A 24,601-nucleotide genomic window follows, 5' to 3' on the forward strand; every position below is an offset into this window, starting at 1 on the left:
ACAGAGAGAGAGAGAGAGAGAGAGAGAGAGAGAGCAAGTAGAGGAGGGCCAGGGGGTGGGCAGGGGGTCCAACGTGGGCTCTGTGCCGACAGCAGAGAGCCTTATGTGGGGCTCAAACTGACAAACTGTGAGATCATGACCTGAGCTGAAGTCAGACACTCAACTGACTGAGCCACCCGGGCGCCCCAAGACATCCGGCTTCTAAAAGAAGATTTTGAAGACACATGAAGGCAATATCTATGGCTCTGTTATGTTCTACAAAATACCAACCCAATGCCAGAAGCAAATTCTACACTTTACAAAATTAAGCAAGAATGGACTTTCCACCAAAACGTAGTTTTTCTTAATCATTGTGTATTATGTTGCTAGGTTTTGAAATTCTATTCTATTTCTCATAGAATACCTATTTGCCAAAAAGAAGGCTCAAAGGTGAGATGAATAAGTGATCAGCATGGTGTTTTTTCTGCACCAGGTATACCCCAAACACGATACATCTCCCACATATGGAAGAAGGGCGAGCTATGACATCAGCAATGACAGAGTGCCACAAGAAGGAAGTCGCCATTTTGTAGGCTCAGCTGAGGAGTATCCTCCAGAGTATCAAAAAGTCTAAGATGATACCACAGGCAGAAGTAGATCATACCCTCATACCCCAAAAGCTTAGGAAAAGCACAAGAATAGGGGGAAGAAATTATTTCCATTGGATTACTCTTTCTATCTCTATATGATTGAATGAGCATGGTATTCTTGCATGTATATGAATAAGCTTCAATTTCTTCTATTCCGAAACTAAATATCCTGCCATAGAACCAAACAGAGCCAAATAATTCAAACTGGTACAAACAGGAAAGAGAATAACAAAGCTTTGGTAGATTAAACACTCCAAGTCCAGACTGATGCTTTTCTTCATGTATACACACACACACACACACACACACACACACACACACACACACACATTCCTATGATATTTTATTGTTTCTTTCCTTTTAATCCATGCTAGATACCCGTAACTCATGATACACAGCAAGGGCTTCATCAATTACATTTCCTTTCAAACTGAAGCTAAATTTGTGAAGGGAAAAAGCTTGACAAGTTCATGGTGGGGTCCTATCTCCACTTTAAAATTGAAAGAATAATTAATAGCTAAACAACTATTGCAAAAGTTGTAAAGTCATTATGTATACATAAGCATAAGCATGTTTGTGTGTGTGTGTGTGTGTGTGTGTGTGTGTGTGTGTGTTAGTAATTGGGGATTGCTGGCCACATTAAAGGTCCATGTTCTCATAACAGGAGTTCTACCATCGAGAATCCTACTTCAAGGGTATTAAAAGACAAAACTCAATTCAAGACAAAAAAAAAAAAATCATTGACTTACCAACCTGGTAAGTCCTAAAGAAATTCTTCAAGAGAATTCCATGGAAATTTCCAAGGAAAGAGAATTTACAAAGAAAATGTTGTATTTTCTGGTGGAATCAAGGGACGTGGAAAACTGATTATAAATGCAAATATTTATGCCAAGGGAATCTTGTTACAGCAAAGGCCCACAATTGGAACTTTTGTCGAAGGAGCAGTGAGGTGTAACCAACACGGGTGCCAGCAGCCAGACTCGTCTGAGGAGACGGTGTGTCGGGTTCAGAGTGTGGACCAAGAGACAATGGAAACTCACTCCAGGAGACAGGTCAGCAAGAACCAAGCTTGTGGTCCAGATGAAGTACCAAGTTGAAGAGGGAGAAGCTGGTCCTAAGGCAACAAGATACATCCCCAAGACACCAGAGTAAATCTACCAGGAGCAGAAGAATGCTTTTGACCTCATGGAAGCCACTGACCTGGCTTATCCAACATACTGACCATATCATCCGATCTTCCTTTGTGTGTGTGTGTGTGTGTGTGTGTGTGTGTGTGTGTGTGTTTCTTTGAGTTTTATGTACGAGGAGAAAAGGAGTAAAATAAATAACAACTTCAAGGGTGTGTGTGGGTGCATGTCTGTGTGTGAATATGTGTATGTGTATGTGACACACACACACATTTGCAACCGTGGTTAAAATAATAGCCAAAGGATCATAACTACAGAACCCTACAGGGCAAGGTCTGTGGTGCATTTTTGTTTGTTTTTCTGTTTTGGGTGTTTTTTTGTTTGTTTGTTTTTAATCTATTTCCTGCAACTAATGCATTTTACGTATGACAATGAATGTTTGTTTCATGAGTGAATGAGGAAGAACTTTTGTCTCCTCTGGCACACGGTGCTTTGCAGTTGTATTTATCAGGGATGAACAACTGTACTTAAACACTTGATGCCCAAATAATAAAATTAATAACGATATGTCATCAGGAAGTTGTCACTATCTCTTTAACCTTAAATCTGCTTTTTATCAAAACCTAAATAAATACCTCTGTGCACGCTACATGGGGGAAGGGTGGAGTCCTGAGAGGGAGACATGAGAGAGGCTCGTGGGGTATCCTGCTGTTCCACATCCTGAGAGGCATGGCCACACACACGAGTGTGATTTGTCACACTGTACACCCAACATCTGTGCACTTGACTGCAGGTACATTACACCTCCAGCGACAACACGATGCAAGCCAAATAAAATGTGCCATGAGGCCAGACAGGGGAAAAACCTGCTTTTATCGAAAGACTTTACTGCAGAAATAATTTGTCTCAGCTAAAGAGGACTGCCGAGGAAGGTGCCTGAACAGTCATCTGGGGCAGAAAAAGGCGTCTGGTCCTGAAGCGTACGCTGCATTCTGCAGCAGCACCAAAATAATGAGCACAACATATACTAGTCAATTTGCAAAACAGAAACCAGTACGTTTCTCGCAACTTCAGTGACATGACGTGGGTCCATTACATTCCTACAAACTCACCCCGTTGGGGGGTACTCCAATATCCTCTTTGCTGCCCGCAGGGGTGAACTGCAGGGAGACTATTCTGCTGTGGCTGAGCACAGAAGGCCTACCCTAGCCGTTAGGAAGGCTGGGCCTCTGCAACCATCTATCAGCTATGGGCCATGTTGCCTGTTCATGTTTTGTTAGTGTGCTTCCCAAAGCACTGGACTGTCCCAGTGTGCTCTGGAGCCAGCGTCTGGGGGACACCTAACACCGAACGCCAAATCTGTGTGAGAGAAGCCAGCACAGCTCCTGAGACCCCGCAGGCCTGGGGCCAGAACCCGATTCGGCACCTTCCCCTGCGACACATAGGAATGGAAACCGATGTGTTTAGCATCCAAATGAGGCACAGAACACCAGCAGCAAAGAAAGTTGTCATTTTTTAGTTTACTTGTAAGGCATTATGAAAAAAAATTAAATAAACAAATACAGATTATTTTTATAATGAATGCAATCTTCTTAGACTAATAGCCAGAGAAGGGCTATGATGGCTACATGTCTAAAAATCCCAAATGGCAAAACATAATTAAAGTTAAAACTGTTGAACAAATAAACCTGTTAAATACATAATATTACCAGGCAGAATAGCTTTGTGTTTATCACTTTGCCACTGTAATTACGTTCACTGCAACTCTTCATGCATATATTAATATCTCGCTAACATTATGGAAGCTAAAACATAAATTGCAGAGCACTGAGTGTAGTTTCAAACAGAAAGAGCACGGTAAAAACTCTTGTTATTAAAAAAGAAAAATAAAAAGGACCTTTGGATTTAATGTTACTACTAATTGCTTTCCTGAGAAGTAAAAGATTCTTCTAACTACATGGGTACTGGTCTCAAATGAAAAATCGTTACGTACCTCTACATGGGTGTCTGCTTAGCAAAGTCTTAAAATTAGGTGTCGCAGGTCTCCTTGAGCATGAAGCAAAAAAGAAATGGCTCAGTTTAACCTGAAGGAGAAAACACCAGGAAGTGAACCTAGGTTGTTATTCCCACGTAAATAGAAGACAAATATTTTTAAGTAATTTTAACTAATTTCCAAAGATTATGGGTAAACCATAATTGCATAGATGTGGGTTCAAGTGGGTGTGTTAGTTATTAGGAACCGGGAGAGGTCAGGAAATTAATTCCCCTGGGGTGAAACTCTGTCTCCAAAAATAAGCAAGAAGAGACTTTGAAATGATTTCTGAAGGCCTGACAAAATCAGTGCCAAAGGTTGCATGGGGAAAAAGAAAAAAAGAAAGAAAAAACGATTACTTGCAATAAAGAGCAAAAGGAGGAGGGGGAGGGAGAGGGGGTTTGCGAAGGAGAAGGAAGACCAGAGAGTCTGTAAGTACAGAGCACATCAGGAACCTTTACTGCCTGGGTCCATGAAACACTGTTAATACCACCACCAAGTTACAGAAACAGGGACCGAAAATTTTTAATAAAAATCACAAGCCTTTATTTTATTTATGTACTTATTTATTTTCATTTTCGAGACAGCATGTGAGCAGGAGTCAGGGGGGAGGGGCAGAGGATGAGAGAGAGAGACTCTCAAGAGGGCTCCACACTCAGCACGGAGCCCAACACAGGGCTTGATCCCGCAACCCTGGGGAACATGACCTGAGCCGAAGTCAAGAGTCTGACGCTCAACCGACTGAGCCACCCAGGTGCTCCTCCTTCAGTTTTTTTTTTTTTTTTCAACGTTTATTTATTTTTGGGACAGAGAGAGACAGAGCATGAACAGGGGAGGGGCAGAGAGAGAGGGAGACACAGAATCGGAAACAGGCTCCAGGCTCTGAGCCATCAGCCCAGAGCCCGACGTGGGGCTCGAACTCACGGACCGCGAGATCGTGACCTGGCTGAAGTCGGACGCTTAACCGACTGCGCCACCCAGGCGCCCCTCCTTCAGTTTTTTAAAATAAATACCACGGAATGACAATCTCCGTTGCCGTACCTTTTTGGTCCATCACATAATGACTACAAAACTGCCCTGCCACATCCAATTTAATGGCCATCGTGCTTGTGGTTTTAGAGCGTGGCGTTCCGTTTCCTCGCATTTGGATTTTAATCCCATCAATCATTCGAGTCAGACCCCTGAACACCTACTGATTTTTAGCGACTCGAATTACTCCCATTTTGAGATGGATTAAAACTTAAATCATGCTGAAGGACATGGCCCAACCAGTTAATGTATATATATGGGGGTGGGAGGTTGCAAATCTGGATGATCTCAAAATAGAAACTATTGTATAGCGACTGGTCCCCACGCCCCGCGTGTCTGCACACATCCACGGCACCAGCTCGATCTCTCTTGAGACAGTCACCATGAACAGCGACAGATCCTGTTTGCTCAAGCCCTGGACAAAGCCTGAGATCTTCCCTGTGACTGGAAAGGGCCCTGAGTGCCATTCTAGCCTCTTGCCGCCCCCCTGGTCTTCACCACTCCATTGTGCTGCAGCAGTAAGGAGCCGGTTCACATTCCCAAATCCTTAAAGCTATTTTACCCCTGAGCTTCTGTACACATGGTCCCCTGTTGATGGAGGTAGGCTTGCCTGCTTCTTAAACTTGCCATCTTCGCCTGCATTTTTTTGTCCCTTCGCCCCTCCCATGAAAGATCAACTCATCCAGGAAGTCTTTGATGATGATGACGAAGCCTGTACAGGCATCTTCACTGGGGTCTTCAACAGGTAATGTCTAGTCTGCTGTGTCTTCCATGGGATCACCAGCTATTTAAAGAAAGCCCCAGGACCTATCATAGTTACCGAGGCATAGTTGCAGTTCACTCATTCAAGCAAGTTGAATGACTAAGAGAAATCAACAAAAGCCAAAATAGAAAGGAGGAGAAAGGAAGGACCAAATGAACAGCAGTGACATTTTTAACTTTCACACAGCTCTGTACTTGTGCTGGTCGGCTCATAGATAGCCCTATAAAATATTTTTCCAAACTCTCTTATGACACATATTTCCCACTTGGTAGATGGACGTTCTTCAGCTTGTTATGAGGACACTGCAACTCAAAAAGATGTTAAAGACTTGCCTAAATGCAAGCAGATGGCTGATGGCAGGGTTGGAGCTACACCTTCTAAGACTCAGTCAGTTTCCTTCCACTTGGCTGCCGTGTGTTATGTGCCGCAGAAGAGGTACATCAGGACGAAGGAAAGGGTGACAGGAAAGAAGCTTCCCCAGAACACTTCTTTGGACACAAAACCTTTCATGTAATAAATGTAGGGAAAAACATCGCTTTGTGGTTTGAGCACATGCAACCTCAGAACAAAATTAGACATCCTTGCTAATTTCCTTGGAGGCCCAATTTTCAGGGAGGAGCAGGTAGAGATATACAAGCCTTGGTTGGGGTACCAGGGTTCCACATAACAGCTCCAATAGAGCAGCCCTGAGTGAGACCCGTAGCCAGCTGTGGGATCCCTGGGAGAACTGCAGGGTGCGGAACCTGGCAACAGAATGGGTATAACTTTATCAGCAAAGAATGAGTTCAGGCATGGAACAAAAACCCGGGCCAGATCACTTGCTGCTGTCACAGGGAGGTCCTGTGAACTCAGGCTGTCATTGAAAAGACATGGTTTGAAGTCGTTCCAAGGCATTGGCATTGTCCGGTGAGCCATATCCACAGAGGTAAGGCTGGAAAGGCCTGTGAGATCATCTGGTGCAGAGAGCCTCAAGTATTTTCAATTATTCTTTAAGCATATGACCCAACCCCCCAGCTCTCTTTAAAATGGTGTAAAACCCAGTGATTCGGTGACCATGTTTTTCTCTCCACAGGAAACCCCTTGGACAAAACTTCCGTTTCCCACTCGTTTTAGAGGAAATATCCAAGTGGGATATGGGGCCTCCTGATCCTGAAAGAGCTATTTAAACTCAAACAGTTCTATGGGATATGCACAGACCCCCAGCATTGACCTTGGATGTAAGCACTGACTTTACAAGGCGACACTGTACCCATGTTTGTTCCCTAATGAACACAAGAAGTTTTGCTGGAGGAACCTGCATGAGAATAAGACTTTAGGAATCTACCTCCGATCTGCAGCTAACTGATAGGACACTGGCCATCCTCTTTTATCAATCTGGGCCCCCCAAATCTCTTCCTTCAACCCCATATGACATTCTATAGCACTAGACTGTTGAGACTTTGATGTATATACAAGCCTGAGATATTTACTTAAAAGATCACTCAGAGAGGCACTGGAGGGAACAGGTGGATACAGACAACTGTGAGAAACAGAGCTCTCAGGGGACCAAAAACAAATCCTTGGAGACCCCTTATCATAATGAATGAATGAATGAATGGGTAGATGGATGAATCAGAATTTTTCTGCTATTGCTGTGTTTAGGCCTGTAAACATTTTATCACCTGACTGTAAACCTCCCTTGAAATACAGTCAGCATCGATTCCAGCCAAGGATAGTGTCTTATCAGGCTGTTACATCCAATATTAACATCATCTTGGTATCTTTAGTGATAGATATAGAAATATCATTCTTCAGAATATGAATTAGAGGTGTTTAATTTTTTTTAATTTTTAATTTTTTAAATTATAATTTATTGTCCAAATTGGCTAACATACACTCTGTGAAGTGTGCTCTTGGTTTTGGGGGTAGATTCCCATGGTTTATTGCTTCCATACAACACCCAATGCTCATCCTAACAGGTTGAGCCCTCCTCAATGCCCATCACCCATTTTCCCCTCTCTCCCAACCCCCACCAACCCTCAGTTTGTTCTCTGTATTTAAGAGTCTCTTGTGGTCTGCCTCCCTCCCTCCCTGTTTGCAGCTATTTTTTCCCCTTCCCTTCCCCCGTGGTCTTCTGTTAAGTTTCTCAAGATCTACATATGAGTGAAAACATATGATATGCCTTTCTCTGACTGACTTAAAGATTTAAAAATAGAACTATCCTGTGACCAGGCAATAGCACTACTAGGAATTTATCCAAAGGATACAGGAGTGCACATGTATCCCATATGCATAGGGGCACAGGTACCCCTGTGTTTATAGCAGTGCTTTCAACGATAGCCAAATTATGGGAAGAGCCCAAATGTCCATCAACTGACGAATGGATAAAGAAATTGTGGTTTATATACACAATGGAATACTACTTGGCGATGAGAAAGAATGAAATCAAGCCATTTGCAGCAATGTGGATGGAACTGGAAGGCATTATGCTAAGTGAAATAAGTCAGGCAGAGAAATGTTTAAATTATGGGGCACCTGGGTGGCTCAGTCAGTTCACTGTCTGAGTCTTGATTTCAGCTCAGGTCACGATTTAATGGTTTGTGAGATCAAGCCCTACATCAGGCTCTGTGCTGGCAGTGCAGAGCCTGCTTGGGATTCTCTCTCTCCCTCTCTCTCTGCCCCTCCCCTGCTCTCTCTCTCTCTGCCTGTCCCTGGCTCGCTCGCTCTCTCTCTCTCTCTGAAAATAAACTTTAAAAAAATGCTTAAATTCTCTTATCCCTTAATCTTTTTTTTTCTAATTGTGATTCATTAAATTAAACCCATGTTGTTTTGTCCTGCTACATAGCCACAATACCCAAAGAGCTGAAGAAATTTCTTACTTGCTTGTTTCCAAGGTCCCAATGCTAAACCCTGGCAAAATGCTGTTAGCTATTTGGAGACTGTGTGCTAGACAAATCTTGCAAATAAATGAATAAATAATATATGAATGCCCTGGGTCCTTCGTTCACCAGATTTATACAGCACAAAACTGATAGGGAAGACTGACAGCAACTTTAAAATATGTAAATACCTAAATTAGACAATTCAAGCACAAAAATATATTGTAGCTTGGTACTTATATAAATTTATGTTTTATGCATTTCTGTTGTATAAGTTAATATATTTCTTGGTCTCTACATGCTCATATCTCCAACAATACCTTGTCTTTAAAGTACTGCACAAAATACCAAGAAAGCATTAATCTATAAAGTTTAACTACTGTGTTTGTTTTTATCAACCACCCCAAAGCAGAGTTTCTCTTCATAATGAGGCATTTCCTAACAGCTTGACAGAGTATTTTTAAATCAGCATTGACAAGCTTACTCCAAGCCTAACTATTCCCGAATGCATGCGTGTCTATCTCCATACTCACTGTGGACACCACTGTGAGCTCTGGGTGGAATGCTTTAAATTTCCTCTTGTTCGATATCAATGGCCTGAACTGCTGAAAAATTTTCTTAAGCTCTCAAAACAGAGTTAGTGTTGATATCTGGGGTTGGCACGATCTATTTTCTCGCTTAACGCGAAGGAACAAATCTTTGTTTAGCTCCAAAATGGATGATTTTTCCAGCCACATTGTTGCATTTGGAAAGAGAGTTCTGGAAATCATTGCTTGCTGTATTTGTAACTTGCTTTGTATTTTTAGGGCATTATTATTATTATTATTATTATTATTATTATTATTATTATTATTCAGTGCAGCTTTAGAATTAAAATGTGGATAGTCACTCCTGCTTTTCCCAAGATAAATATAAAAATTTCTCCCTTGGTCACCGAACCAGTTTTTCCTTTATGCGGGCAATCAACCAAGGGTCAGGTTTACAATGGTGGCGCAAGCGTTCGACTAATGAAAACCATGGAACTTTCTAGTTGCTTAGGTTTGAGGAGTTTGTGCAATTGTTCCAAGACCTATTGGCTCTAATTTCCCCGGCCCTCTCTTTCTGCCTCCTTTTCGACAGCAAGAGATGATCTGTTTCAATTTTTTCAACTTCTCTGGAAATCACAGAGGTGATACCATTGGCTTTTCTCTGCCCTCAAAAAGAGTCCAAGTTGAAAGTACTTCGCTGCATATTTTTGGGATAAAAAGCATTAGGTACCGGTATTTCCTAGCAAGAGTTGGTCTAACTTATATGTTGAACGACATTTCTTTGGATGGCTTATGAATTTTCATTTGCTTCTGACTGTATCTGATGATCATTCAGTTTCCTCCTCTTTTCCTTTATCTTCAGTGTCCCTTCTACACCTGCTGGACTACATCCCTGCCCCACATCTCTTTAGGCGAGCTGGGGATTTAGGTAGTCGGTGTAAAATATGGGAGATTTCTCTCATCTAAAATTGTTATTTACATGTATTATGTTAGAGTCAGTCCTGCAGTGACCTCTGCAGAGGACAATTCACCAGTCTGTGCAAGAACAAGTAAAATCAGAGCCACTGCATGAAATGAGGAAGTATATAAAGAAATGTGCAAACAGAGAAAATGGAAGGAATCCAACGGTAAATGTGCCAACGATGAAATGCATAAACACTTACCACAGGTGAAGAGCACTGAAGCAGAAATGGCTTTGTTTTTGTAACTGTGTTTCAGATTTAATTGAATCAAAATAACATATAGGATAGATTCCTTGCCCGGGGCTCACAATTTCAATTCATCACCCTGGTGGTGGGGGCCGAGGATGGAAAAGAGGAGGGAGACACAAAGGCCCAAACAAACAGGGTCCAAAGGTGGGAGAGGGGACATTGGAGGCAGTCATTGAGGGGGGCTCACACGGAATATTCCATTTGTGCCTTCTCCATTCAGGTGGGCTTTTACAATTCCTATCATCCAATGAGATCTGTTGGCTTTTCCCTTTAGCCTCACACTCTGTGTTCCGCTTTACTTGTAGCTCACTGAGTGTGCATTCTGTGTTGATTAATTATGTTTACGGACGAGGCTGTGAAGGCCTGTCAGAATTGCATTTAGGTTGCTTGTCATGGGCTCATCAACACCTGGCAGGTCTGTTCTTCTATCCTCTGGTGTGATCCAGGCAGATCTTTGATGCAGAGGGACAGGCTCCATGTCAATAACCAGGACCCAAGGTAAACCCAGGGGTGTCATTGTGGTGTGATTTGTAGATAGCGGGGTATGGGAAAGGAGAACGTCAATTAAGTCCAATACAAGTGTGCTGTGTGTACGTATTCCTAGTGCAGGTTATAATTCCCAGGGCTTTTAGATTGTGAATAATTGACATCCCTGTAAGGTGGATCACTATAATTGTCCCCATTTCACTGAGGAGGAAATTGTCCTGCACTCCGGAAAAGCTCATTTACGCTCTGTGTATCTTTGCTGCGTACCCAGGCACTTCCCAGGGGTGCTGTGAGGACCAATTACTAATTATCTGGAAGAGCTCTTGTGCTCTGATGAGATCCTTTAGAATGTAGGTCTCTGTGAAACACTGGTGATACCTTGCTCATGTTTTCTATAATAGTTGGCATCAGGCCAGGCACCTTTGGTCATCTCATCAGCACTGTCGGAACTAGACGGAGAGAGGAGAGAGAGGATCTTAAAGAGAAAGTCGCAGGAGAGACGGTGCTCCACCCAGCCATGATTCAAACGTCAAGACTGTATCAGTAGAGAAACTAACCCTATGTGACCCTCCCGTTAAAATGATAAAAAAAAAAAAAAAAGAAAGTTGGGAAATTTTAGAGTTGGAAGGGTCCCGATGGCTACCAGGTGCTAAACCAGCAATGATAAAGACTTGGTACGACATCCACGTGGAAGTGAACTTGGAACGCCACATTGCAATAGCTGATGAAAACAACGTAAGCGACTCGAAGGAAGAATCGTGACGGAGGTCAATTCAGTGCCCTGGGACGCTTGGGTTAATTAGAGAGGAATTTCAAGAGAAGAGTTTTGACCAAAGTTGCAACAAGAAGTGATAATGGACCGAATCCTCAGATTGTCTTATGTCGGCCGGTGCCATGGTGGTTACGAGCAGGTGTTCTAGAACCAGCAGACCCTGCTGACACAACCACGTGCCTCTAGGTACCAACTTAATTTCTCCGAGTCTCATTTTTTTCTCATCAGTAAGACGGGATAAGTAATGGTTTGTACCCAATGAGGATCTGGGGGAGAGCAAATGAGGGGATACTTGTCAAAACGTGGGAAGAGAGACTGACACACAATCAATTATCAACAAATCCGCTGTTTCGTTGTAGCCGTGGTGGCGCTCCTGGCCCGAAGTAGGTGCTCAACAGTATTTACTGAATGAATGCAAGATTAATCTTTTCCGTAGGTCATTTCTCTGCTTTGGTGTAGTAGCACTGGAGAGTGAATGAGGGAAATAGACATTTTAGAGATGCGCTGGTGTCCTATGAGTAAGGACAAAACCAAAAGAAGACAGCAAACAACTTTTCTTCTTGCAATGGCATTAGCTCCTTCATTCACTTCCCAATGGCTAGCCTTCTTTGAAGTATCTTCTGTCATTCATTCTCCATTTGTTCTTCCACCATTGGCCCCCTTTCACAGACCGTATGTTCTCTCTCTCAGCGTCTTTTGTGACATTCTCTGTCTCTGGGTTTTGTCCTGTATTTCTTTTTTTTTTTTTTTTTAAAGAGGACCAGATTTCTGCACGATCCTTCACCATCTTCTTTTTTTCAACGTTTTTATTTATTTTTGGGACAGAGAGAGACAGAGCATGAACGGGGGAGGGGCAGAGAGAGAGGGAGACACAGAATCGGAAACAGGCTCCAGGCTCCGAGCCATCAGCCCAGAGCCTGATGCGGGGCTCGAACTCACAGACCGCGAGATCGTGACCTGGCTGAAGTCGGACGCTTAACCGACTGCGCCACCCAGGCGCCCCCCTGTATTTCTAACTGCTCCTGGTACTCAACCCCTTCAGAGGTGACCATGGATGCTATCGGTGCCCAGGAGTCTGCCTGCTCCTTGCTCCTCGAATCCACCCTTCAGAGGGGCCCCTGGACTCTCCAATCTCATGCCCTACCAACCCTTCCCTCCCACATGTGACCTGAACTTCTCCTCATTCCATGAGCCACCCTGAGAATTACCCTCTCATCTTTCCATTGGTCTTATTTCTGGTCACCCTTCAGCTTCAGGGTGGGCTTGTCTGACTTTTGCACAACCGAGTCCCTCTTGCAAGAATTTCCTCCATAACAATATTCAGCCTGTTTGCTTTCAATGACTTGTAAGTGTCTGTTTCCCCTGCAGAGTCCCCACTAGTGTCCTGGTGCACTCTGTTCTATGCAGACGTTCAGAGCAGAAGAGGTGAAGAGGCAGAGAGACGTCTTCTACACTCCGTGATCCGAGGAGTGGGGCAGCTCTGCCCAGAGGCCACGTCTTTCTCTAATGTGCAGAAAGAGAACTTTTACGCTAAGGGAAGCCCGATCCTCTAATAACTTGAAAGTTTAATGAAGAAGAAACGGTGTCTGTTTGTTCACCACTGAATTCTCAGCTCCTATCACAGTGCCTGGAATCTCTCAACTAATAATTGTTAGATAAATTCTATCCATTACTATGTTCTAAAACTGTACCGTCCTCATGGCAGTCCCTGACCCACATTGTGGCTTCTGAGCCCTAGAAATGTGGCTTGAGGTTGCTCAGCGTAACGTATACACTGAGTTTCAGACTTAGCAAAAAACAAAACAAAACAAAAAAAGCAGTGTGTCTTGTTAATAATTTTGTATTGATTACATTGATCTAAAATAACATTTTAGAGTTATTGTCTTAAATCAAATGTATAATTATGATTAATGTCACCTATTTCGTTACATTTTTTTTCTTTCAAGTGGCTACTACAGATTTTGCATTTGAAGCTTCCATTAGGCTAATGTTGGACAGCATCACTCCAGACTTCCTTCTGAGATGCTGTTCTGTATTGAAGCCTTCACTAAACATGTCCAGCTGATGTCCATGGCCACCGTCCAATGCAACAAAGCTGATCAATTTCCCAATAACTTGTTCCTCCTCCTCGGGTGTTGATGGCCACAATTCAGTCAGTCACCTAAGCCAGAACATTGACATATCTCACAACTCATTTTTTCCCCACAAAATGACTCTTTTCCTTCAATTTGCCCTTTTCCTTGTCTACCCTTTGCCATGCTATGAAAATGGCCACCAGATTCTCCATTATAAACCATGTAACGACTCCCCATCAGCACCATATAAAGCACCCTTTTTGGCAAAGCATATATGAAACAGCCTTTCATTATGATCAGGTTGCTGTCTTCCACCCCAGTCTGTCCATTCTCTATTGTCTCACTAACCCTCTCTGCTTCGTGCTACTAAAAAGAGCCACTTACAGAGTATGTTCCAAAAACATATCCTCACCACACCTTATCATTCCCATTTTCCAGATGAAGAAACGGAAGCAGACAGGTTAAATAATCTGTTGAGCATTTCACCTAACCAGGTGACAGAACTGGTACTCGAACCCAGACCATCTGACAGCATGTCTGTCCTCAGCCAATGTGTTCAATTCCCTTCCACAGTAATGAAGCCCTTGCTGTTCTCCGAGTGCATCAACACTTGTCATCCCTTTGTATCTTTGCAAGTGTTGCTCTCTATGCTTGGGAATGTCTACCAGCCCGTCATCACCTCATTGACAAGGACATCTACGTGGAAAGTTATCAGCCCTTACCAGGAATGTTTAGTACTTTTCCTTCATGCTCTCCTAGCACTTAAAATACATAAATATTAAGTGTCTTGCTCACTGGGATGATGTATCTGTTCTGTCTTAGTTTTCTAGTATCAAGCATAGCACCTGACACATGATTGGTTCCTAGTGTACTTCTATTGGGTTTGGGACTGCATGGGGTGGCTGGAGGGTCACTGCTTTGAACAGAATATTGTTGGCTGGAAGGTGGTGAGGTTGCTGACTGAGTCGACCTTGTCTGGACTCTTGAGATTTCCAATGATAGTTTGAGAAAGTTGAGAAACACTGGACCGGACAAGATTGAAATTCATCCTAGTCCATCTCTTCGTGCAGAGGTTTTCATTCATGGGACCATTTTTGACAAAGAGTCATAGAATTCTATGATGGTGTTACAGCAGAGACAATTTAATAGCCAAAGCTCTAACTGCACAAAGAAGTAAACGGAGACTGCAAAGTTTAAATAACTCGCCCACAATGATGCTATTAGAGCCTATATTTGAACCCAAATTCTTGCCTTGGAAGGTACCCATAGTCCCTGGCTCTTTCTCATGGACACATAAGTACCAGGATGATTTTACACACACGCGTGCATGCACGCGTGTGCACACACACGTGCGCGTGCATGCACGCGCACGCACACACACACACACACACACACACACACACACACACCACTGCTAATGATGTATTGAAATAATGCATGTTTCCTTACCTAAAACCTGGAGTCATTTGTGGGAATAATCAGGGCTAATAGAAATTGGGTGATTTAACCCAAATATCTCCTCACTTACCTGTATACTTTACAAAGAAATGTACTACTTCTCTTTCCCCAGGACGGGGAAAATTATTCAGCCAACACTTTTCAGACCAGTCAGTCGAAGAAATCAAGTTTCCTCCATTTTGCTGACTTACTTTTTTCCAGTCTTTACTACTTTCATAATTATCACCATAATAGCTGCTAACATTTCTGTAATAATCATTCTCTATCATGACTTCTGCAAATGTTTGACACGCCTTGCCCCTGTCAATGCATACAGCAGCTCTACGGGGTTAGATCAGTAATACAATTTCCCATTTGTCAGTGACAGATACTGAAGTCCAAAGAGATTTAATAAATTCCACGGGGTCATAGACTCTTCTGTGGCAGAAACTGCAGTTGTATTTAAAGTAAACCTGACACCAAAGCTTATGCTATTAACCACTAATCCCGTCCGTGTGTCTTCGACACTGTTTTCATGTGCTGTTTAGAAAGAAGGAATCACAGAACTAAAGACCCAGAAATTATTAAGATTCTCTCTGGTCCCTATGAATTATTTGGTAGGAACACAAAGTCAGGTTCTGGAAAATAAATGAATCAACCTCACCTGGACTTACTGTTCTTAAAATGTTTTCCAGATTTTTCTACATCACGCAAGAAAGCGCTTCTGATAAGTGTATGCGATAAATAGGCATGACTGACTTCCATGAATTCTTCCATAAATATATACAACTATATAAACACATGCATATGCATGTATGTATATCAAAACCTAGTCTGTGTATCGCTAATAATACAGGCCCTGGGAATAACAACCAGCCTGTCAAAACACAGTAGAAGGACCACATTTTGGAGAGAATTACAGTATCATTACCATTGACATGGGTAGAATAGACGAGTGTCCCTTAACTACCGCCTGTCAGGACCTACTCCTATCTTAGTACCCGGTTGAAACAGTACTCAGCCAGCTGCCTGTGGATTTAGCCAACATTGCATGTTAATGCAAGAGTCTGATTGCCCAGATGGTTATTTCTAGGCTCTCAGTCAAAAATAGTAACCGAACATGGGTCCAAAGCATATCTAGCCTACGCACAGGCTAGTGGCTTCTTGCTTTCTTCACAGATCCCTTTTCTGTGCATCCTGGGCATGTCAATGGTCGCTGTTTTGATAATTCCCACCAGGGACAGGAAGAGGGAAGCAGAAAGGACTAGACATCAATAGGTGAAATCTGTGAAAATTTCTACAGTACCTCATCCTTCATATCTTTGCATTTTTCCTGTCTTCACTGCTACGATTGTGTCTGGAGTATTCCCTCTAGCTGTGAACCTCCCTAGAGTGAGTGTTCTCCCTCCTTTATCTATTGCATGTAGCACGGGCACAGTGGCTTGGTACTGAAAAGGCAAAATAAAGACTTGGTGAATCTAAGCAGCCGCAAAACAAGCAGACGGACCGAGCAAACAAACCCGAGTGCTCCCAGGGACTTCAGTGGGAGGAGTCCTGATTTAGAAGTTTGGTGACCCCCTGCATGCCCCAAGAGTAGAAATTGCTGGCATACTGTGGAAAATCAGGTCTCTAGGACAATAGTGTTGAATGATTCGATATGTGAGCAGGGGTAGAACCACCTTCAACATTTCGTCCAAGCACCTTTCATGAATAATTCTGAATCCTTTTTATTAGGATGAAAACCGCAGAGGTGGTGAAAACATGGTACCAGCTTTGCCCGGCGAACCTCGGATTTCTGGGATGTCCCTCTTGATTACACCCCTGGGGAGAGCGAATTCCGTTCACTGCTTTGCAGAAGGGCCTCCCTTCCTATAAATTACCTTAGTTCTGCCTTCATCAGCCCTTCTGGGTTCTGTTTCAAGAAACAAACATAAGAACAAATAATCTTGCACTTTCTTGCTTGCTCTGTTTACCTAACGGCTTTCCTCAACCAGCAACCTTTTCTAATCTTTCCACCCCCGTGAGCAGAGAATTTTTACAGGGTAAAATTGTTCATTTCCACGTCAGCATGTTTTCTTATATTTGGAATAGCTTGGCTCAGCTACTCTGACCTTGAAATGCAGCCCCACCGCCCCTACCAAGAAATCAGCAGGAGCTGGAAAGTAAAGAACACGGAGTTTCCATTTCTTTGCAAATCCATATTTACATGGTGACGGCTACGCTGTATCCAAAGGCGAAGGGGCGGCCTATCATCCAAAGAGAATGATAGATAAGGATTAGGTTTAATACTGGAAAACATTTAGAGACGGAATGAAAGGCTGCATTCATGATGGAAATAAAAGGGGCCATTCTTTGGCAAAACATAAAACAGTATCTGTTGCAACAACTCAAGTTCTGGGCTGCTTTGCATGGCATCCTTTGTTGCCCGAGGATGGCAGCATCTCTCAGGCCTTTGAAGACATGAAATGATGACAGATAAGGAACCTGTGCCAAGAAGCGAGAAAAAAAAACTCACATTTTGATGTGCAACTACTTGATTCTCAGCCATCTAGAAATACAGAGAGGAGGCTGTCAAATGCACTCAATGAACTGTTTTGGTAGCACTGAATGATTAATTTCCAATGTTGCCCTGCTCCGTCACATAGTGGAGGGCACATTACCAAGGCTTTCTGGCTCTGAGAACATAAACCCCACGTGTGTAATCTACTCCAGGTGTACTGAAGCACTCTGAAGTACTTCAGTGTACTGAAGGGCTCTCTGCCCTCTTTCTTTGGCTGTGTACCCCCCTGACATTCTGGTGTGATATGCCCACTTTTTCTATGTGAAATTCTCATAATAGTATAGCCCAGAAAAACTCCCAAGTAATATATGTACATATGTGTGTGTGTGTATGTATATATATATATATATATATATATATATATATATATGCCTGTATGTGTGTGTGTGTATATATATATATATATATACATATATATATATATATATGCCTGTATGTGTGTGTGTGTGTGTGTATATATATATATATATATATATATGTATATATATACATATATATATACACACAGAATATTGTGTGTATACACAATATTGTATATACACACAATATTGTATATACACACAATATTGTATATACACACAATATTGTATATACACACAAAATAGTGACAGAAATTTTGCTATATAGCAACAATTCATTTCTGTCAATATTTTCTACATATCATTTTTTTGGCATAAGATAGGGAAAACACAAACACTAATCTTGATCATGCCTTAAACCAAAGAACTAAATTACTGAGTTTGCCTACCACTTCTAGATGATTAACAGAGCTTTGAATACACACAACTAATTGTAAGAATCATTAGAAACAGAGCGGATGGACTTCTTTTCTCAATGGCCAAGGTCACTGTCGTTTGTGTAGTGTTGGAAAAAGTAAACATAAAAGACAGAGACATTTTGATATTTCACCTGTATTCAAAAACACTTCTGATACCTTTGATAAAGAATGACATAACATTTTATTTGCTTAACATACAAGGTAGCTAATAGATACTAGCCATGCATGCCCAGGGGGAAAATGACTTTGTTTTACTGCAAGGAGATTTTGTGGCTTTTTATTTTCATGTCTGAACCATGAAATATGCCAGAGACACTTTGTTGCTGTTTACAGTATCTGTGTTCACTATTAACGAGTGGCCAATTTTTACTTCCTATAAGGAACCTGAATAGTAAAACATTTATCTACATATTTAAAAATTCCCTTAAATATGTTCTGCATTTCCAAAGAGGCAAATTTCAATGGTCTTCATTAATTTCACTGTTTTTTAAGTTTATTTATTATTTATTTATTTATTTACAGAGAGAGTGAGCGAGCACGAGCAGGGGAGAGGCAAAGAGGGAGGGAGAGAGAGAATCCCAAGCAGGCTTCCCACTCTCAAAGTGGGGCTCAAGCTCACAAACTGTCAGATCATGACCTGAGCTGAAATCAAGAGTCGGCCACTTACCCGACTGAGCCACCCAGGCGCCCCTAAATGCTCTAATAATCTCTGTTTTGTCTAAGTCTGCAGTTAATCTGCTCATGGTAGCTTAAAGGTTGAAAGACATGCCATTTAATTCACACCATGATTGAAAAAGGAGAATTTGGCTTCACTTGTTTTAAAGATGGATGTTAAACACAACAAGCCCAAAATGAAGTTGCTTATACAAAACTGCACACCACGAAACCGAGACTTAATTACACTCTTAGACCTTCCAGCAATGAACTCTTATACCAGTCAGTCATTGAGTCACCTGATCAGCACTAGTTAGGTCACCCTCCTGGGAGACCATCCCCTAGGGGAAAGTAATCTTGACATAAACAGTCTCCTTTTTCATCCAGTACAACTTCCTTGTTCCTGCTCCCTTCTGCCTATAAAAGTCTTTCATTTTGTGCAGCTCCTCAGACCTCCTTTCTACCTGCTACATTGCATGCTGCAGATTCACAAACCATTGGCTAGAGCCAAAAAGATCTTTAAAATATATTCAGTTGAATTTTGCTCTTCAACATGGATAACTGGAAAGAAAGCGTGTGGACACTAAATCCTGAGACCTTAGTCGATAACAATCATAATTTTAATTTCGTCTTGGCCTCTCTGGTATGATATAGGAGGTGATAAGACAGTGGAGATATCTTTGTCAAGACTTGCCTTCATGGAAAGAGGTTATTTTTGTTAATTGGCCCTAAAGGGAGCAGTTGAGGCATCAGGGCCCATATGATAAGAGTCCCTCGAGATTTCTGGTTCCACGATGAAAGGGAGTAGTTACCCAGCTGGAATGTTGTTATGGAGGTAGAAATTGCCAGTAGGTACTGCAGAGGGTGATGTTGAGACAATGTGAACCTGGGACAGAATTTGGAAAAGAAAGCCACAGAATCCATTCAAATGCAAATGTAGCCCCCTACATATGTGGGCAGAGTTTGGAACTCAGTTCCCACAGGCTGCATGTCCTGGACAAACGTGAAAGACCCTGTGGCCACCTCTGGGGTTAAAGAAGCATCGTTGCCCACCTCGGTGAGACAACTGCTTTCTCTTCTTTGGCAAGCATTCCTCATTTCTAAAGGGGAAAAAGAAAAACAAAATCCCATCTCCCAACTTCTTCTCTCCACTGCTAAGAAAAAATAGCATCTTAACGTAGACAAAATGGTTTCCCTATGCAAGAAGAATGAATGAAATTTCTCTGTTGTTCTGCCCAGTAAAGCCTAACTTGGCTTTTTATCAGGACCAGTTTTGCTAATTACTCATCTGAAATGCAAATCAATTGAAGTGAAAGGTCTACTGTTTGGCTAAAGGTCTTCTTTTCTGCCTCCTTCCCGGAGCGTTATGTAAATGTACACTTTTTACTATTAAACTTTTGAAGGATTCCAGTGGACTGTCTCTTTAGGCAAAGTTTTCCAGAAACTTCCATTTCTGTATGAGCGGCCGGCCTACAGAATATGTTCCATATTTAAAAATTCATTGTGTTGGAAATGCCAGAGTTCAGTGCTTAGATTTACTTACAACAAACTTAAAAGACCAGTGGATTTGGAAGGTTAAGGAAATTATCTGGGTCTGAATGAGAACTTGTCCGGATCCCAAACAAGCTTCTTTAGGGCTCATCCACAGCCTAAAACCATGGATGACATTCTATCATCTTTTGTTTGACCTACTGAATAGTTCCCCCACGTGGATGTTCCATCTTATGTAAGAACTTTTCCTCCTTTCACGAGAAATTTGTTGAAACATGAATAAAATATTAGAGAAAAGGAAAAGCATATAGATACCTATGTAAATAATAGAGCCGGTCAGACAGGGAACACTTAGCAGCTCCAAAAATCTAATCCCTTAACCCAAATTAAATTATATTCACCCACATACTTTACATGCATTTTGCCAATGAGTATCACTAACAATCCTGGGAGGCAGATACTGTTATTTTAGACTTTAGAGATAAGGGCCTTGGACTCAAAGAATATAAGAAAGCAATCTTGGCAGCTGCGTGGTACGGAGAGAATCTGAATGTGAGTCTTTAATTCCAGGGCCCAGATTATTACCCCTCCTCTACCTTGGGAGCTTCCATCCGGCTGAGGCGAGGGAGCAAACGCCCCACGCAACTCATTTAACAAAACTGCGTTTCTCTAATTTGAGGTTTTCCTCAAGAGTCAGGTCCCATCAGATCTCTAAGTTCCAACAGCCCTTGGCAAAGCTACTCTCCTATTGAATACCTATAAATATTCAAGTTCAAAAGATGAGTTTCTGGGGTCCAGGTTTGCCTTTATCTACAACCCACTTCTTCCTCAAGATCAAGCCTCGGGTCGATTTCAAGTACACAAAATACCTGCCTGACCTGGGAAATTTGTCACTGAAGGAAATGTGTTCATGACGGAGCCAACTTCCCTCAGTCTTGACCTTTAAGGGCAAGTGAGGGTCAGAGGAAGTCCACAGTGGATTGTGTCGTCAAGGTATTCCATTAGAGTTACACGAAACATCAAGAAACGTCAAAAAGCCTAGAAAAGTAGAAACCTGTTTCCTAATCCTCAAACAACGGTATTAACCTAAGCAAAAGAGGATTTGATAGAAGAAAGAATCATTGTGTAGCCTTGTCCTAACGTAACACACAACACAAAGGGTATATTCACAGTGGAAAGGTACTTTCCTTTTCTTTCAAAAGAGGGGACAACGTATCATGAGATACTTTACAGAAGTCCTTTCTCGTAGGACTCTGCAAACAGTACAGGTTCAAGAACAAAATCAAAGTTCCCATTGATGAGACTGATTTGTCTTGCATTTTAGAAATTCTAATTGAATATTTGCACCATGTCCTGTAACCTACAGAAGGAACATACTTCACTTTTCCTGTTTGCTCACCTTTCAGTCTATGAAACAATGATTTCTTTTCAAATCTGAAATTGGAACATTTATTCACCACAATCACTGCATTTGACCCAGAAATTTGTCCCCAGTCATTACCTTCCAAAGAATTCGTCCCCAGTCCATTATCCTCCAAGCTCTCAGTCACATCCAAAAGCTATTACAATTGAAGCTTCTCCTTCCCGCTCTTTATGGACTTAACTTTTACCTCATCTCCCATACTTCTCCATCAGTGAAATCTAAAATGAGTTCAGAGGGGCGCCTGGGTGGCGCAGTCGGTTAAGCGTCCGACTTCAGCCAGGTCATGATCTCGTGGTCCGTGAGTTCGAGCCCCGCGTCAGGCTCTGGGCTGATGGCTCGGAGCCTGGAGCCTGTTTCCGATTCTGTGTCGTCTCCCTCTCTCTCTGCCCCTCCCCTGTTCATGCTCTGTCTCTCTCTGTCCCAAAAATAAATAAACGTTGAAAAAAAAATTAAAAAAAAAATAAAATGAGTTCAGAATCTATAGTATGCAAAAAGACAACTTAATACCCTGTATCATGGCATCATTTTATTTGGAGAAACTCAAGTATTTGAAAGTGAGTTCTTGAAATCGCAATTGATAGCAATTGACTAGAAGGAATGGAGAAAAATTTCAAAAGTTAGAACAAATCATACAAAGGATGGAACTTCTTGGACAGAAACTTTCTGTCTGGGAAAACTGATCACCCTTCTGGATAGGAAATGATACAATTTCCACACCACAGCATCAAGAGTTGCTCGGTTGTGGTCCTCTCTGAAGAATTTTGAGATTTTGTGACAATGTTAATTAGAGTAGAAAGCAATTATCTTTAGATTTCTTCGTTGATTAGTAAAAATCTTTTTTTTTTTTAATATTATATGTATGCACTTAACCGAGATGTTACAAAATGACTATTTTTGTGATGAAGTTTCAAAACAAGCAAATGTAAGTATTTGCCTGGCTGTGGTCTTACTAGTTCAGGGACCTTTATAGAAGCTACTTTGCTACTTTGTATACTAGCTTCATAGATAATGCTCTGTCAAAACAGAACATTTGTGTACAAGTCTAATTCCAAATACTCCAGGTAAGCATAAATTATTCCCAGACTATGCTGCAAATTGAGATTTATGTTTTGTGCTTCAATGTATGGTAGAGTTCTTTATTACTTTTTGGCTATATGTATATCTTACGTGTGAAATAAACCCCATTATTGCTTCTTCATATTGACCACCCTAACAATTGCTGTGGTTTGCTGTATGATTGATTTGGCTTCAACTTCAGCAATTGTTATTTATTGACCAAAATAAATGGATCCAGCTCACGTCCTGTTCCAACTTATCAACAGTATACAGTTAACGCGTAATTTGGAGCACACTGGCCTTGATTATGGAATATTGTATTTTAGGGATTGACTAGAAAATGGGCTATCTCTACAAACACGAACCTACGACTAATCACAAAACACGACAAACTTCAGACGACAGAAGCTTCAGACTAATGTCTAAAAACAGAATAAATGAACCTTATCAAAGAGAGAAGAAGTAAGCAACTTCTTGATTCTGAAAGCATCTATTCACCCTATTTTGTCATGGTTTACTCGAAGTGAATGTACGCATTTTAAGTCATTCTTGAGCATCTGCCGTCTTCCAGAACATCTTCTGAGACTGGATAACAAACCTTCCCAGAGCTGCCAGAGGAAGATGCCTAGGAAAGAAGAGAACTCCTTGCCTCCAAATGTGGGAGGAGACCGTTAAGTCCCCTTAGTAGCTGAGAAACAGAACGCTCCCACTATGTGTAAGCTGCCACTATGCTTTGACCCAGGCCAGGGCGCAGGGTGTTGTCCAACAAAGAGGAGAGCCCAGACTTTGTGTCTGCCCCACTGGAGTAATACTTAAATATTTCAGTGAGAAACCTCTTCGCTCGAGCAGAGAAGATCAGTTTGAACATCATTACAGTGTTAACTCTTTTTGAAAAGGGCAGGGCACGCGCAAGCACACTCGCTGCCATTTGCTGGGTTTTTTATTTTTTCTTTCTTTTCAAAATGTTTAGCATCCTGTGGGCAAAACCTTTCTCTTCCCTGTTCTCAAATAAAATTGTTGGATGGTGCTTTCCTCCAAACTGCCAATTTGAAAATTGTCAACTACTCTTATGAAACGATAAAAATGAATTATTCTCTTTAATACTAAATCATAATATTTATTTAAAAGGCTCTGTATTTGTCATATTTGGACACTAAAAAGGAAAAGAATTATAGTATTTCAAAGGCTGTGTATAAACCTGTGTAAAATTGAAAAACCCGTGTCTAAGGGCTCCTGGGTGGCTTAGTCGGTTAAATGTCCTACTTCAGCTCAGGTCATAATCTCGTGATTTGTGGGTTTGAGCCCCGCATCGGGCTCTGTGTTGACTGCTCAGAGCCTGGAGCCTGCTTCAGATTCTGAGTCTCCCTCTCTCTCTGCCCCTCCCCAACTCTCACTCTGTCTCTGTCCCTCAAAAATAAATAAATGTTTTAAAAAAAATTAAAAGAAAAATAAAAAATAAAACAAAAATTAAAACTCACGTCTATTTGACCTTAGGAAAACTAAACACCCCACAACAGTTACTAATTTCAGAGACTTAGAAACATTTTTACTACCTGTGGGCCCACATTTCCGCCAAAACAAAGCTAGCCAAATGAGAATTAACGGTCAACACATTTTAAATTATTACAAGAACTACAAATATCTAATATTTTATTGGCTATCCCAACCTAGAGAGTGATTTTAATTGTATAAG

At 41.7% G+C, this 24,601-nt stretch overlaps 1 long non-coding RNA gene across 1 annotated transcript in view; it reads right to left on the reverse strand.

The window, feature by feature from the left end:
• The window catches only part of LOC111560409, a 208,824-nt gene that overhangs the window by 77,016 nt on the left and 107,207 nt on the right, over positions 1-24,601 (reverse strand). Inside the window, exon 15 of the long non-coding RNA XR_006597502.1 lies at positions 3,750-3,840. This is a non-coding gene — a long non-coding RNA (uncharacterized LOC111560409). The remainder of the gene's footprint in view (positions 1-3,749; positions 3,841-24,601) is intronic.

The sequence above is a fragment of the Felis catus genome, chromosome B2 (assembly GCF_018350175.1).
Source record: "Felis catus isolate Fca126 chromosome B2, F.catus_Fca126_mat1.0, whole genome shotgun sequence".
Classification (NCBI taxonomy): domain Eukaryota; kingdom Metazoa; phylum Chordata; class Mammalia; order Carnivora; family Felidae; genus Felis; species Felis catus.